The sequence below is a fragment of the Onychomys torridus genome, chromosome 7, assembly GCF_903995425.1.
Source record: "Onychomys torridus chromosome 7, mOncTor1.1, whole genome shotgun sequence".
In the NCBI taxonomy this organism is placed as follows: Eukaryota; Metazoa; Chordata; class Mammalia; order Rodentia; family Cricetidae; genus Onychomys; species Onychomys torridus.
Window position 1 is genome coordinate 74712861 of NC_050449.1, and position 18178 is coordinate 74731038.

The following is an 18178-nucleotide window of genomic DNA, read 5'->3' on the forward strand; positions in this document are numbered from 1 at the left end:
ATAAAGTGGGTTTTTTTTTGTTTGTTTGTTTTTGTTTTTTGGTTTTTTTTGCCAGAGCTGAGGACCAAATCCAGGTCCTTGTGCTTGCTAGGCAAGCATTCTACCACTGAGCTAAATCCCCAACCTTAAAAAATAAAGTTTTTAAAGAGACAGTAAAGGTAATATAAAAAATAAGCCATGTAAAGATGGATATTACACAGAGAATCTGGATTGTGTTGTTTTTTGGGATTTTTAACTACAGAAAGGCATTTGATTGTAAAAGCTGTTGAGTTAAGCCAATATTTATATATAAACTGAGTTTTTTCTCCTTTGTTTATTTATTATATTTGTGTTTTAATTTTACACATCAGCCATGGGTTCCCCTGTCCCTTCCTGCCCCAACCCCCGGCCTTCCCCCCAGCCCCTCCCCTCCATCCCCATCTCCTCCAGGGCCAAGACTCCTCTGGGGATTCAATTCAACCTGGTGGATTCAGTACAGGCAGGTCTCTCCTTCCAGGCTGAGCAAAGTGTCCCTGTGTAAGCCCAAGGTTCCAAACAGCCAGCTCATGCACTAAGGATAGGTCTGGGTCCGACTGCCTGGGTACCTCCCAAACAGTTCAAGCGATTCAATTATTTCACTTATCCAGAGGGCCTGATCCAGTTGGGGGCTCCACAGCTTTTGGTTCATAATTCATATATTTCCATTTGTAGGTGCGGTGTTGGTGGTATAGTGGTGAGCATAGCTGCCTTCCAATATATATATATTTAAAGGTACCTTGACTTCAAAATTTGGAAGTAAGAATATGTTGCTTTGGAAAGGATGTTCTGCTTTTGTTTCCACAGAAAGCCAGAGGCTATGGATTTGTTCCAGATTAAGATACATCACATTTGACCAGCCAAGACCACCTGAAAGGTATCCAGTGACACCATGGCCCAGATCATCCAACATCCAGAACAGATTCAAGGCAACTGGCTCAGACGATACACCCTCACAGACTACTCCATAAACTTAAAATTTTCTTTGTGCCCTCATAAGATACAGCGCTCCCCTCCAGCAGGAAGTAGTAAGAGAAGCTATGCCCAAATTCCCAAAATTACCAAGCTGGCTTTGGAGATGGAATTGGCTCACTCCTTCTCTAAACCCAAACATATTACTAAAAAAAAAAAAAAAAAGAGGTTGAGGGATTCTTTTGTCCCATATCAGAAGAGCCCTCTGGTGTGGGACAGAGAAAAAATAGTATTTTTATTTAAATCAGGTTGATTATAAATGCAATCTCTTTCTAAATATGAAAAGGGGATGTGATTTAGATATATGATAGGATAAAAGGGTAGATTGTAGAACCTACTTTTAAAGAGCAACAATTTGTTTGAAATGTTTTACATTGGTATAGATTTTAGTTTATTGATACAAATTTAGAGTTGACTTTGTTATAATGTTTATATATTTCTACTCTTGTTTAAGGTATTATATTTGTACAGCTCATTTAAAATTGTAATGAATAATTAAGAAATACAGATTAATAATTAGTCTTCTATGATAGTCAAACATGTAACGATGTTAGTTAAGTTTTTTAGCTATACATAGATATAATTTAGTTAGGTAGGTAATCTTTTGGGTTTTTTTGTTTGTTTGTTTTTTTGTTTTTTTCGAGACAGGGTTTCTCTGTGTTGCTTTGCATTTTTCCTGGAACTCACTTGGTAGCCCAGGCTGGCCTTGAACTCACAGAGATCTGCCTGGCTCTGCCTCCCAAGTGCTGGGATTAAAGGCGTGTGCCACCACCACCTGGCTTAGGTAGGTAATCTTTAAACACTGAAGACCTACAGAATATGGCATTTAAAATGTTTTAAAAATTTAGACTTTCAGGACAGTGAGACACATCTGCTCCTGGCAGCACTGATTTACTTCAGAAGGGAGAATGGGCATTGAAGACACTCTATATGGAGTTTATCTTCCTGGCAAAAATAGTCATTTGGGCAAGAAACTGTTCTTGCCTGGACTGCCTGATCAACTGGACATGCAGGACCCATAGAAAGGGGACCACTGAACTTTGCTTAGCAAAATGGTCTATCAGGTTCCTGCTTCACAGAGGAAACTGCCAGAAATTCTACAGGACACAGAGAAAAGTGACTGAGAGATTCTAGACCTGTGGGCTGAAGACAGATGCCCCAACTTTACAGAGGAACTTAGGATGGTTATACAGGCTGTCGGCTGTCTCTGTCTACTCTGCCAAGATTCCTGAAAGTTTTTTGTGTCCTCCCATTTCTCAGTAATATTATACTTTTCTGAGGTCTTTGATGTAGTTGAAGACAAGATAGTTATAAGTTTCTTTAGTTTCATTATAAATGAAACCTTAGATTCACAAATATAAGATATCTTCTTTAAATTTGCCAAATACAAATAGACTAGATATTATAAATAGACTAGATATTGTAACTGTAATTCTTGCTTGGTAATTGTTTTGTTATATATAATTTTACTATGTGAAAGTTAAACCTTCTTTTTTGAAAGAAAGAAAAGGGGAAGTGTTGTGGGATATTCTGTATGTTAAATGTGTTAATAAATAAAATAAAATAAAATAAAACTGATTGTCCAGTAGCCAGGCAGGAAGTATAGGCAAGACAAGGAGAGAGGAGAATTCTGGGAAGTAGTAGGCTGAGTCAGAGAGATGCTGCCAGCCGCTGCCATGACAAGTGAGATGTAAGGTACCAGTAAGCCACGTGGCAACTTATACTGGTAACTTACATCTAGATAACAAGACACCTGAGCCATTAGGCAAAACAGTTTAAATAATACAAGCATCTTTGTGTGTTTACTTGACTGTGGGACTAGTGGGTGAGAGATTTGTCTTGCCTGTGGGCCAGGCAGGACCAGGAGATAAGCACAGCAACAGCTTATGGGCCAAATGGCTTGTAGACTTAGTGTTAACACTGTCATAGATGTCTCAATTTGGACCTCTTGTTTGTAATACGATAGCCAGGAAGGTAAGTAGATATTGGTAATGATCATTGTGTCTCCTCCAGTGGGTTGTCAAGGTAGAGAAGCACGCAGCACTGCTAATCAAAAATTCTTCTAGGATGCTAAATGAATAACATCAACATCATGTTGAAAATTGTTAGCAATGTAAACTTTCACTTTCTGCCCCTGGCCTGTGGAATTAAAAGTGAGTTCTTACAAACTCCCAAAACAGATTTAGAACTGTGAAAAACATTGATTTCCATTCTTAATGATGAAGAATGAATACTTCACTGTTATATGAAAGAGACTGATTTTCACACAGTCTCCAAAGAAAACTTTTTAAATTATTGTGAACAATGATCAAATCCAGGAATTCATTTTCAAAATACATTTGCAGCACAAATCATAGAAAGACTGTCAGAATGAACCAAAGAAATAAATAAGACAACACTGTAGAGTATTTAAGACTATTTTCTCCACTTGAAGAAAGAGAGGAAATGAAATAAAAATGAATATTGATTTTTCTTTGTGTTTATTTCCAAGAATTAACAATCATATATGGCCCTAGGTGAAGAGCCTTGAAACTTTGTGTGTGTTTCATGGCAGGACTAGTGGCCTTTAAGAATATGAGTGACTCTAGCATTCCCTTAATTAAAAGTACAGGCTCAAAGATGTTGAAAGCTGAAAAAGCTTCCCTGGTTGAAGATGAAGAAACATGGCTTTGGAGCACAGGTGTGGTCAGTCTTTATAAGCATGCCACAATCTTCTAAGTAAGTATTTTGGATATGTGCTCCATTAATACCTCAAATAAACTTTAACACAGGGTCAGTGGAGCCATAGTATATAATTTATCTCTGAAAGGATTTACTGTATAAGCAGATGCATCAACTTCAAGAGATTATCTGAAAATCATGGGTATAAATACAAGTATACAGAAAGTTTAAAATTATCATAAATATCAAAAACTACTGGTTGCTGTAATACACAGTATTCATATGAATATGCCCTTTAGTATGTTTCTTGCATACTTATTTCATTTTACCATTCTGTCTATACTTTTTGAAAAATGAGTTTTTCTTCCCAAATGCTGACTTTAAGTTTAGTGAAATTTCAGAAAAAAAAAATTCACGCAAAAACATTAAGAAGCCTAGTACATATATGTGCCAGTTGTGTAGCTTGGCCTTCTTGTGGGACTCGTACCAGTGAGAGTAGGAGCTGTCTCTAACTCTTTGGATGGATTTTAGGAATCTAGTCCTTATACTGGGTTGCCTTGCCCATCCCTAACACAAGGGAGGTGCTTAGTTTTATTGCAACTTGATATGCAATGTTTTGTTGACATCCATGGGAGGCCTGCCCTTTTCTTAACAGAAACAGAAAGGAATTGGATTAGGAGAAGGCAGAGGAAGGAAAGCCAAAGGAAGCATTAGAACTCAAGACATAAGCAATAACCAGAATCTCTTTGTAGTACACCAGAATTCAATGGCCCTATTATATATAGACTAGAGGCTTTAAGTATTTAAGCATTGTTATTTTTGTTTTTTCTTACTGCTCTTTGCTCTAATTCAATAGAAATATCATAGCTTACATATTTAATTGTAAATTATTAGGTATTACCTTAAATAAATACTAAGCAATGTTTATTGTGAAAATGTACTTAATTTATTTTAACATGTAAATGACTATCTTCTGAATATTAAATTAATATAATATTATTATTATGATATCTCACATCCTTACATATTAAGTCTTTAGAATGAATTTTATCCTTATCACAGATTACAGTTTAGTTAGCTACCTATGTTACCAATTATCTATCATATTAGACATATGAAATCTAAATATGTATTATGTACTTAATATTTACACAAAATATTTTCTTTCAAAGTGCCTTTAACTTTTTTTAATAAGAAAAATGACTTGCATTGTTTTAAGACCCCCTCCCCCAAATAATGAAATAGTTGTATACTGATTTAATTTTGTTGTTATTTCCCTTTACCCCTAGAAGAAACAACTTCTGGGCAATTAATGTGGTTCTTACTAATAAAAATGAAAAATCTCAATGACATAAGAAACCCGAGAAATCCCTATGAAATGCATGTCCAGTGTCTAAAGCCTGAAATGCCATGGGTTTAAGAATTACTTGTGAAAAAATGTGCTGAAGTTAGAATTCAGTTAATGAGGTGTGAAGATTTTCTTAGCAGAGAAAACTGAAGGAGTAATAGCATTAGAAGAATTCCTAGAGGCCTTACCAAAGGGATTCTAGTGGTGGTTAATTACCAGACTCCAAACAGAACTAAAACAGGTAGCAAGAAAGATGTGCAATTGGCTTCTTGCCTTCAGAAAGAATGCAGACTTCATTTTTTAAAGTAATTTGAAAAAAGTAAAGAAAATCTGTCAACTTTTCTCTTGGGCTTTTGAAGCACAGTCACTATAAAAAAGTGAAAATTGAGATCTTCATATCTGATAAGTTTATGACCAAGGCAATAATCTACACAAACTCAGACAATAAATGCCTCAAACTCTATCATATGTTACCAATAGCTGTGGTCCATCCCAAATTCCATTCCCAGATGGCTTACTCCTGTAAGCAAATATACTCCTCAAGTCACAAACTCATTTACTTAATGGAGTTATTGAGTATTTAGTGAGACTTGTGCTCTGTACTGTATTGTTCCCTGTGTGTTGGGGGTGGGGATTATATATGAATTCAGATATACACAAAAAGTCTGGGAGACAACTGTGACTACTTTTGATGAAATTGAAGCCATAATGGTATCCACAAAGGTTTCATAGGGGAAGCAAAGCACAGGTCTTGAAGCACAAAGATCATTGGATTGAAGCAATCCTGCTACAGGAAGGTCTTCTCAATTTCCCATTGCACATCAATAGGATGGCTATGTATGTTGGTTTGCTAAAGGCAAATATTACTTCCATTCTAAGGGATTATCAGTTATGCTTTTTTTGTTAAATATCATGCCCAACTGATTATCATCTTAACATGTAATTGACACATTATTATTAGAATATTTTACATTATTACTTTATGCATTAAAAGTAAATGGCATGATCCCCCAGCAAATTTCACAATCATTGTATTTGCTAAATATCAGATTCCTTGTTGAGAATAAACTGCTTTCAAAACAGCATGAATGAATACATAATTATCAACTGAAAATTTATAAGTATTAACCAATCAATTATACATATAAAGCATATTTTCAGGTGACCATAATAAAGCAGTGGGAGTAAGTTATAAGTCATTATGTGTGTGCTGCATGTCTGTATTATATGCAAATATATATATTGTCCTATGGAGTTAAATGTTCTAAAGAAAAATTAAAATATTGGATAGACATGGTATGGTGGAAGCCTCAACAGGTAAAGGTGCTTCCCTCTAAACCAGACATTCAGAGTTTGATCCCCAAAACCTATGCTGCAGAAGGGGGGAACTGCATTGTCCTCTGCATGTACAGTACGGTACACAGGTGCCCTCCCCCAACACAATAAATAAAATATATTGAAAAAAGAAATTAAAGATGGAACAGTTGGGTTAGTTAGTGCTATTTTTTTCTTAACTTTTGTCCTTCTCTTATACATTACACCCTGACCACAATTTCCCCTAACTTTACACCTCCCACTTCCTCCTCCTACATCCTCTCTCTTCCTGATCAATTCCTCCTCCTTTTCCCTTAAAAACAAACAAAAACAGTAGGTCTCCCAGGGATATCCAACTAGCATGGCCAAACAAGAAACAATAAGACTGGGCACAAACCCTCATATTACAGATGGGCATCACAACTGAGTAGGAGGGAAAAGATCCCAAGCACAGGCAAAAAAGTCAGAGACAACCCCCACTCAACACTGTTGGGAGTCTCACAAGAACACAAAGCTACACAACCATGAGGCATATACAGTAGAGATAGTACAGACCCATACAAGGTCTGTATTTGTTGTCTTGGGGTTTTGTGAGCCCCTGTGAGCCCTGCTTAGTTGATTATATGGGCCATATTCTTATGTTCTTAAGTTGTACTTGACTCCTCTGTCTCCTGCAATCCACCCCCCAACTCCATCTTCTGCAGGGTTCACCTTGCTCCACCTAGTGTTTGGCTGTGGGTCTCTGTATCTGCTTCTATCCTTTGCCCTTTTGATCATGAAGAATCATTTAATGACTTTTTTCTTTTCTTTTTCTTTTTTTTCTTTTTTTTTTTTTGCCAGTCATGTTTGGTTTTAACCTGGATCTCTGTGCTGTCCTGCCTCTGAATTGTGGTCCTCTGTGCAGTGTCAGGCCTGGGCTCCCTCTTATGACATGGATCTCAGTTGGGACCGGTCATGGATTGGCCACTCTCAAAAGTTCTGTAACACCACTGCCCCAGCACATCTTGCAGGCAGAACAGATTGTAGGTTGAAATTCGGGGAGGGGGGTTCGCTGAGTCTATGTGTAAATCCCACTACTAGGAGCCATGCCTCATTGCAAAAAAAATGTGATCATCCCTTTGTCAGATGTGGGTTGGTGAAGATTGTTTACCATTCTGTAAGCTGCTGTTTTGTCTTATTCATGGTGTCCTTTGTCTTACAGAAGCTTTTCAGTTTCAAGAGGTACCATTTTTTAATTATCGATCTCAGTGTCTGTGTTACTGGTGTTATATTCAGGAAGTAGTCTCCTGTGCCAATGCATTCAAGGCTACTTCCTACTTTCCCTTCTATCACGTTCAGTGTAACTGGATTTATGGTGAGTTCTTTGACCCACTTGGACTTGAGTTTTGTTCAAGGCAATAGATATAGATCTATTTGCATTCTTCTGTGTGCGGACATCTAGTTATACCAGCACCATTAGTTGAAGATGCTTTCTCTCTTCTATTGTGTAATTTTGGCTTCTTTGTCATAAATCAGGTGTTTGTAAATGTGTGGATTTATGCCAAGTTCTTCGATTTGGTTCCATTGATCCACGTCTCTGTTTTTATGACAATACCAAACTGCTTTTATTACTATAGTGCTATAGTAGAGCTTTAAGTCAGGGATGGTGATATCTCTGGGAGTTCCTTTATTGTACAGGATTATTTTAGCTACTCTGGGCCATTTTCTTTTCCATATAAAGTTGAATATTGTTCTTTGAGGTCTGTGAAGAATTGTGTTGGGATTTGATGGGGATTGCATTGAATTTATAGAATCTCTATCCACTTTGTGATTGAGGGACATTTAGGATGTTTTCAGTTTCTGGTTATTATGAATTTAGCTTCAAAGAACATGGCTGAGCAGGTGTCCTTGTGGTAGGTGGAGCATCCATTGGGTATATGCTCAAGGTGGCATAGCTGGGTCTTGAGGTAGAGTGATTCTCAAAAGTTCTGATGAACTGCTATATTAATTTCCATAGTGGCTGTACACGTTTGCATTCCCACTAACAATGAAGAAGTGTTCCTCTTATTCCACATCCTTACCAGCATAAGCTGTCACTTGTGTTTTCTATCTTAGCCATTCTGACAGGTATAAGATGAAATCTCAAAGCAGTTTTGACTTGCATTTCTCTGATGGCTAAGGATGTTGATCATTTAAGTGTTTCTCAGCTGTATGAGGTTACTCTGTTGAGAATTCTATAGATCTGTACCCAATTTTAACAGATAATTTGCTTTGTTGATGTCTAGTTTCTTGAATTGTTTATATATTTTGGATATTAGATCTCTGTCAGACTTGGGTTTGGGAAAAGCCTATTCTGCAGGCTTCCATTTTGTCCTACTGATGCTGCTCTTTACCTTACAGAAGCTTCTCAGTCTCATGATGTCTCATTTATTAGTTGTTGATGTTAGTGGCTGTGCTATTGGTATTTTGTTCTGAAAATTGTCTTCTGTGCCAATGAGTTCAATGCTAGTCCCCATTTTCTCTTCTATTAAGTTCATTGCATCTGGTTTTATGTTGAAGTCTTTTATCCACTTGGACTTGAATTTTTTTTTTTTCATTTTTCTTTATTAAGAAATTTTCTACTCACTCCACATACCATCCACAGATCCTCCTCCCTCCTTCCATCCCCCATCCCTCTTTCCCAAGCCACCCTGCATCCTCATATCCACCAAATTGAGGTCTCCCATGGGGAGTCAGCAGAGCCCAGCATACTGAGCTTAGGTAGGTCCAAGCCCCTTCCCACTGCACCAAGGCTGTGCAAGGTGTCACACCACAGGCACTAGATTCCCATAAGCCTGTCCATAGACCAAGGACAGATCCCAATCCCACTGCCCAGGTGCCCCCCAAACATTTTGAGCCAAACAATTGTCTTTCATATGCAGAGGGCCTAGTCCAGTCCCATGGGGTCTCCACAGCCACCAGTCCACAGTTCATGGGCTTCCACTAGTGTGGCCAGTCATCTCTGCACATCTCTCTGCCAGCAGGCCAAGGTGGGGTCATTCTTGTGGATTCCTGGGAGCCTCCCCAGCACTTTGCCTCTTCCTATTCCCATGATGTCCTCATCTATCATGGTATCTTCCTCCCTACCCTCCTACTCTGTCCCTGTTCCAGCTTGACCCTCCCATTTCCCTATGTTCTCATCCCCCACTCCTCGCCCTCTGCCACCCCTCCACACCCAGTCCACTCATGTGGATCTCATCCACTTCTCCTTCACAGGGTCATCCATGTGTCCCTCCTAGGGTCTTTTCCTATTAGCTAGCCTCTCTGGAGTTGTGGGTTGTAGTCTGGCCATCCCTTCCCTCACATCTAGTATCCACTTATGAGTGAGTACATACTATGTTTGTCCTTCTAAGTCTGGGTTACCTCATTTGAGATGATATTTTTTAGTTCCATCCATTTGCCTGCAAATTTCATATCATTGTTTTCTCCTGCTGACTAGTACTCCATTATGTATATATGTCACATTTTTTTTCATCCATTCTTCAGTTGAGGGGCATCTAGCTTGTTCCCAGGTTCTGGCTATTTTAAATAATGCTGATATGAACATAGTTGAGCATGTGTTGGACTTGAATTTGTACAGGGTGATAATTGGATCAAGTTGCATTCTTCTACCTGCTGACATCTAGTTATAAAAGCACCATTTGTTGAAGATTCTTTTCATTGTGTATTTCTGGCTTCTTTATCAAAATCATGTGTCCATAACTGTGTGGATTTACATCTGGGTCTTTGATTTGAATCCACAGTGACCAAAAAAGCCTGCCTTAAAATTGTATCATTTACCAAGAATTCTGGAAGTGTTGAACAATTAAGATGTGGGATATCAAAGAGGGAAGAGGCTTAGACACAAAAACAATTTATGTAAAGTCCAAGAGGCTTGGGGGAGGGGTCTACTACAGGTGAAGCCAGAAAATAGCATGCGCTGTATCATCAAGGGCCTTGTAAATCACAGGGAACAAATTTCAGCACATTCATGAAAGCTGTGGGAACACCCTGAAGACTTCTGAACAGGATCTGATGATGCTCTAATATGAATCATTTCAACTGCTGTGTGGTAACTGGATTGAAATGAATGGTGGTGTGGGGATGGAACACATAATGTCTATACTTTCTCTTGTTTAGGGTTTGTTCTCATGGCACAATGGAATGGAGGAAAATTTATCTTTGTCTCTGATGGCATTGCTTTATTTCAATATTCTCTTCACTAGTTTACTTGTCTATTCTATTGTAATTTATTTTCTATTTTAAGAGGCATAAACTGGCACTTTCTTTTCATAACCTGGCCTCTGAGCCTAACCATGAGGGCTATCATATCCTTGTGCTGAAAAATTAAATGCATTTGGCCATTAATTTAAAGGAATAAAAATGACTGAACAATGTTTGGCCTTAAGATTCTACCATCTATGATCTCCTAAATACTTCTGTGTGCAAGGCAACCAATGAGCACTTTATTCTCTACAGATTCCCACACTCATACCTGTTTTTACTTCCCTAATGCCCTGATGGCCTATCAAAGAAAAGAGTGTAATCAACCTGCAAATTTGCAATTTGTATTCAAGAATATCATGTGTATTAGTATAAAATAAGATTCCATGAACAGACATAAAAGATCTTAATCCTAACATTGAATCAGCAGAGTGATCACATCCGATCCTGCAGATCCTTACACAATGTATAATGGCCCAGTAGATACTGGATTTACAGAGTCTTTGGATGAACTTCCAACTTAAGAAACAATATTTTTTTTAAAATGGACTGTAAACAAACATACCTACATGTTGCCTTTGTGGAACATATTCACTTATAACTGGACAGAAAATCAACTTCCTTTCTAGAAGAATACACTTTGTCTTTAACTACATAAGTTACTACATTGTTTACTATACAAGCTTTCCATGAAATGCTCATCATAATAAAAACACCCAAAGGGTTAACTGTCAAATACATGCAAAAGTAGAAAGACTCACTGACAATTCTTTCCAAAAAGAACACAAATCTCCACATAGATACTCAGAGCATTTGATGTACCAGTTAATACTGTGATCTTTGGGGTACTTATATTTTAAATGTATTCCTAGTGCCCTAAAGGCACAGATTATAGTGAAAGCAATATTTAGTTTTTCAAATTCTGAATAAAGATGGCAAAGGTACATAGACCCTTTTCAAAATATTGTGATTCAAAACATACAAACACTTGTTTCATCCTGTAAAGTAATGGGAATTTGTGTCTTATTGTGAGAAGCTGTTAGATTAAAAAAAAATCCATTAAGAAGAAGGTGCATATGTTTATAATCATGTTCATTGATGATTAATTATCATATATTTCTAGTAGAGTTCAGCTAATTGTAAATAATCATATGTATATTTTATTAGAAGCTATTTCAGACTACCTAGAGATATAAGTATTCAAGTACTGTCATGCTGCTTACTTTTGGCTGTACACATTCTAGTATTCTAGTTTTATAAGTTACTCCTTTAAAAAATATTTTCATGATTTATAATTAAACACTAATTTTCCAGAAAGTATTTGTTTTAAAGATAATCAAAGTTCAGTGAAACTATTTCACACTCAAAAAAAAAAAATGATCAGCATGAAGATAGCAGTCAGTCACAAGTTTGTTAGTATAATCTCAGAGACACTACTATCTTAGATTTTGATAAAAATAGTGCAAATCAACTACATTGCAATAAAATTGGATAGAGATTTTCGGGATTCCATTTATGGAAGACATTTTCTAAATCTTGACTCACAAAAAGCACTTTTTAAAAATGTTTTGCTATGTAATTTCATCTTCCAAAATATTGATAATTACCACATTTTGTTTCCATCACATTTCTGTCATGTGCATAAATGAAAAAAAAAGAGATGCATTGATTTTATTCAATGTGTAAGTGTGTGTGGCTGAATGTATATGTGAGATCGCTGTATGGAGGTCAATGTGGAAGCCAGAAAAGGGAGTCAGAACTCGTGGAACTGCAGATAAAATGAGGATGAGCTGCTCCATGTGGGTCTTGAAGATTGAAGCTGAGACCTCTACAGTAACAGTATATGTTTTTTAACCACTGAACCATATACAGACATTATCTGTTATTGAAAACAGATTCTCCTCTGACATTATATATCCTGCTTACAGCGTCCCCTCTTTCCACACCTTCCTATTCCTCCCTACTTCTCCTCCCATCTGTATCCACTCCCTTTCTGCCTCTCCTTTGAAAAGAACAGGCTTTGGGGGGTAGATTGGGGAGGGAGGAAGAGCTGGGGGGTGTGAGGAGGGAGGAAGGGGAAATCCATGGCTGGCATATGAAATTAAGTTAATAATAAAATAATTTTTTTAAAAAAAGAAAAAAGATAATATTAAAATATAATAAGATAAAACAAGAATTATTACATTAAAGTTGGACAGGACAAACCAATGGAAAGAAAGGAGCCCATGAGAAAGCATGAGAATCAGAGACCCACTTGTTTGCACACTCAGGAATCCTATCAAAGTACTAAACTGGAAGTCGTAACATATACACAAAGGACCTGGCACAACCCATGCAGGCCCTTTGCATGCTGCCTCAGTCTCCTTGAGTTCATATGAGCTTTACTCATCTTGATTTAGAGGGCCTTGTTGACTTCCACTCCCTTTGGCTTATATACTCTTTTTTGCCTCCTATTTCAGGAGGCTTCCCGAGCTCTTCAAGGAGGAATTTAATAGAGACATCCCATTGAGGGCTGAGTGTTCCAAGGTCTCTGTGTAATGTCTCTTTGTGGATCTTTGTATTATTTTCCCATTTACTGAGAGAGGAAACTTCTCTGATGATGGGTAAACAAGACACCGATCTACGAATATACCAGAATAACACTAAGAGTCATTTTATCAGTACTTTTTTTCCTTCTTATTTTAGACCAGTAGTATTTGGTTTTATGAAAAATTATATATAATATGTGATTGAGAAATTTAAATTTTCCTTTTCTTTTTCAAGAAAATGCAGGTTCTTGCTTTTTTCCTCTTTTTTATTTATTATATTTGTGTTTTAATTTTACACATCAGCCAAGGGTTCCCCTGTCCACCCCCTCCCGCCCCTGCCCCCACCTTCCCTCCATTCCCTCCCCTCCATTTCCTTTTCTTCCAGGGCCAAGACCCCCCTGAGGATTCAATTCAACCTGGTGGATTCAGTACAGGCAGGGCCAGTCCCCTCCTTCCAGGCTGAGCTAAGTGTCCCTGTGTAAGCCCAAGGTTCCAAAAAGCCAGCTCATGCATTAAGGACAGGTCTGGGTCCCATTGCCTGGATGCCTCCCAAACAGTTCAAGCTATTCAATTGTCTCACTTATCCAGAGGGCCTGATCCAGTTGGGGGCTCCACAGCTTTTGGTTCATAATTCATGTGTTTCCACTAGTTTAGCTATTTGTCCCTGTGCTTTTTCCAGTCTTGATCTCAACAATTCACATTCTTACAGTCCCTCCTCTTTCTTGACAATTGGACTCCTGAAGCTCCACCTGGGGCCTGGCTGAGGATCTCTGCATCCACTTCCATCAGTTATTGGATGAGAGTTCTAGCACAACCATTAGGGTGTTTGGCCATCCGATCACCAGACTAGGTCAGTTCAGGCTTTCTCTCGACTGTTGCCAGTAGTCTACAGTGGATGTATCATTGTGGATTTCTGGAGACCTCTCTAGCACTTTGTTTCTTCTGTTCTCATGTGGTCTTCATTTATCATGGTCTGTTATTCCTTGTACTCCCTTTCTGTTCTTGATCCAGCTGGCATCTTCTGCTCCCCTAAGCTCTCTTTTACTCAAACCTTGCCCTTCATTACTCGCACTGTCGCCCAGGTTGTTCATGTAGATCTCATCCATTTCTCTGTCATTGGGTGATCCCTGTGTCTTTCCTAGGGTCCCATTTTCTAGTTAGCCTCCTTGGAGATGTGTAGCAGACTAGTCATCTTTGTTTTACATCTAGTATCCACCTGTGAGTGAGTACATACCATGTTTGTCTTTCTGAGTCTGGGTTACCTCACTCAGGATGATTTTTTCTAGATCCATCCATTTTCCTGCAAACCTCATGATATCATTGTTTTTCTCTACTGAGTAGTACTCCATTGTGAATATGTACCATATTTTCTTTATCCATTCTTCAGTTGAAGGGCATCTAGGTTGTTTCCAGGTTCTGGCTATTGCAAACAATGCTTATATGAACATAGCTGAGCAAATGCCCTTGTGGTATGATTGAGCATTCCTTGGGTATATGCCCAAGAGTGGTATAGCTGGGTCTTGGGGGAGATGGATTCCCAATTTTCTAAGGAAGTGCCATATTGATTTCCAAAGTGGCTATACAAGCTTGCATTGCCACCAACAGTGGAGGAGAGTTCCCCTTGCTCCACATCCTCTCCAGCATAAGCTATCTTCTGTGTTTTTGATCTTAGTCATTCTGACAGGTGTAAGGTGGTATCTCAGAGTCGTTTAATTTGCATTTCCTGGATAATTATGGATGTTGAGCAATTCCTTAAATGTCTTTCAGCCATTTGAGCTTTCTCTGTTGAGAATTCTCTGTTTAGTTCTATAGCCCATTTCATAATTGGACTGTTGGGCATTTTGATGTCTAATTTCTTGAGTTCTTTATATATTCTAGATATCAGCCCTCTGTCAGATGTGGGGTTGGTGAAGACCTTTTCCCATTCTGTAGGCTGTTGCTTTGTCTTGTTGACCGTGTCCTTTGCTCTACAAAAGCTTCTTAGTTTCAAGAAGTCCCATTGATTGATAGTTTCTCAGTGTCTGTGCTACTGGTGTTATATTTAGAAAGTGCTCTCTGGTGCCAATGCATTCAAGCGTACTTCCTACTTTCTCTTCTATCAGGTTCAGAGTAACTGGATTTATGTTGAGGTCTTTGATCCACTTGGACTTAAGTTTTGTACATGGTGACAGATATGGATCTATTTGCAGCCTTCTACACCTTGACATCCAGTTATGCCAGCAACATTTGTTGAAGATGCTTTCTTTTTTCCATTGTACATTTTTGGCTTCTTTGTCAAAAATTATATGTTTATAGGTGTGCAGGTTAATGTCAGGGTCTTCAATTCAATTCTATTGGTCCACATGTAGGTTTTTATGCCAGTACCAAGCTGTTTTCATGACAGTAGCTCTATAGTAGAGCTTGAGGTTGGGGATCATGATGCCTCCAGAGGTTGTTTTATTGTACAGGATTCTTTTGGCTATCCTGGGTTTTTTTGTTTTTCCATATAAAGTTAAGTATTATTCTTTCCAGGTCTGTGAAGAATTCTGTTGGTAATTTGATGGGGATTGCGTTGAATCTGTAGATTATTTTTGGTAAAATCGCCATTTTTACTATGTTAATCCTGCCTATCCATGAGCATGGGAGATCTTTCCATTTTCTGAAATCTTCTTCAGTTTCTTTTTTCAGGGACTTGAAAATGCTTAGTTAGAGTAACCCCAAGGTATTTTATATCATTGTGGCTATTGTAAAGGCTGATGTATCTCTGATTTCCTTCTCAGCCTGTTTGTCTATTATATATAGGAGGGCTATTGATTTTTTTGAGTTGATCTTATATCCTGCTATGTTTCTGAAGGTGTTTATAAGCTATATCAGTTCCTTGGTTGAATTTTTGGGGTCACTCATGTATACTATCATGTTATCTGCAAATAGGGAAAGCTTTAACTCTTCCTTTCCAATTTGTATCCCCTTAATCTCCTTATGTTGTCTTATTGCTCTTGGTAGAACTTCAAGTACTATATAGAATAAGTATGGGGAGAGGGCACAGCCTTGCCTTGTTCCTGATTTTAGTGGTATTGCTTTGAGTTTCTCTCCATTTAATTTGATGTTGGCTGTTGGCTTGCTGTAGATTGCATTTATTAGGTATAGCTATGTTCCCTGTATTCCTGATCGCTCCAAGACCTTTATCATGAAGGGGTGTTGGATTTTTTCAAATGCCTTTTCTGCATCTAGTGAGATGATCATGTGTTTTTTTTTCTTTGAGTTTGTTTATATGGTGTATTACATTGACGGAATTTCATATGTTGAACCACGCTTGCATCCCTGGGATGAAGCCTACTTGATCGTGGTGGATAATTGTTTTGATGTGTTCTTGGAGTCTGTTTGCCAGTATTTTATTGAGTATTTTTGCATCAGTGTTCATGAGGGAGATTGTTCTGTAGTTCTCTTTCTTTGTTGCATCTTTGTTTGGTTTAGGAATCAGGGTAATTGTAGCCTCATAGAAGGAGTTTGGTAATATTCCTTCTGCTTCTATTGTGTGGAACAATTTAAAGAGTATTGGTATTAAGTCTTCTTTGAAGATCTGGTAGAATTCTGCACTGGAACCATCTGGTCCTGGGCTTTTTTTGGTTGGGAGATTTTTAATGACTGATTCTATTTCCTTAGGACTTATTGGACTATTTAAATGGTTTATCTGGTCTTGATTTAACTTAGGTATGTGGTATCTATCCAGAAAATTATCCATTTCTTTTAGATTTTCCAGTTTTGTGGAGTAGAGATTTTTGAAGTATGATCTGATGATTCTCTGGATTTCCTCATTGTCTGTTGTTATGTCCCCCTTTTTCATTTCTGATTTTGTTAATTTGGATGCTCTCTCTGTGTCTTTTGGCTAGTTTGGATAAGAGCTTGTCTATTTTGTTGATTTTCTCAAAGAACCAACTCTGTGTTTCATTAATTTTTTGTATTGATCTCTTTATTTCTATTTTATTGATTTCAGCTCTCAATTTGATAATTTCCTGATGTCTGTTCCTCCTGAGAGACTTTGCTTCTTCCTGTTCAAGAGCTTTCAGGTGTGCTGTCAAGTCACTAGTGTGAGATTTCTCCAACTTCTTTATGTGGGCTGTGAATTTCCCTTTTAGCACTGCTTTCATAGTGTCCCATAAGTTTTGGTATGTGGTGTATTCATTTTCATTGATCTCTGGGAAGTGTTTAATTTCTTTTATTGTTTATTCCTTAACCCATTGGTGATTCGGTTGAGCATTAATCAGTTTCCATCAGATTGTAGGTTTTCTGTAGTTTTTTGTTGTTGAAATCTAACTTTAAACCATGGTGGACTTACAGAACACAGGAGGTTATTCCAATTGTTTTGTATCTGTTGAGATTTGCTTTGTGACCAAGTATGTGGTTGATTTTAGAGAAAGTTCCATGGGTTGCTGAGAAGAAGGTATATTCTTTTTTGTTCAGGTAGAATGTTCTGTAGATATCGTTTATGTCCATTTGAGTCATAATATCAGTTAAGTCCATTATTTCTCTGTTAAGTTTCAATTTTGCAGATCTGTCCAGATGGGAAAGTGGGGTGTTGAAGTCTCCCACTATTAATGTGTGGGGTTTTATATGTGATTTAAGCTTTAGTAATTTTTCTTTTACATATGTGGGTGCCCTTGTGTTTGGGGCATAAATGTTCAGAATTGAAACTTCATCTTGGTGGATCTTTCCTGCAATGAGTATGTAATGTTCTTCATCATCTCTTTTGGCTGATTTTGGTTTGAAGTCTATTTTGCTGGATATTAGGATGCCTACACCAGCTTGTTTCTTAAGACCATTTGATTAGAAAGTCTTTTCCCAGACTTTTACTATTAGGTGGTGTCTGTCTTTGAATTTGAGGTGTGTTTCTTGTATGTAGCAGAAAGATGGGTCCTGTTTTCATATCCATTCTGTTAGTCTGTGTCTTTTTATAACTGAATTAATTCCATTGATATTAAGGGATATTAATGACCAGTGATTGTTCATTCCTGTTATTATTTTTATTTTTTGGTGGTAGTGTGTGTGTACTTCTCTTCTTTGGGGTTTACTGCTCTGGTGTTATCTATTGCCTGTGTTTTCAAGGGTGTATCTGCCTTCCTTAAGTTGGAATTTTCCTTCT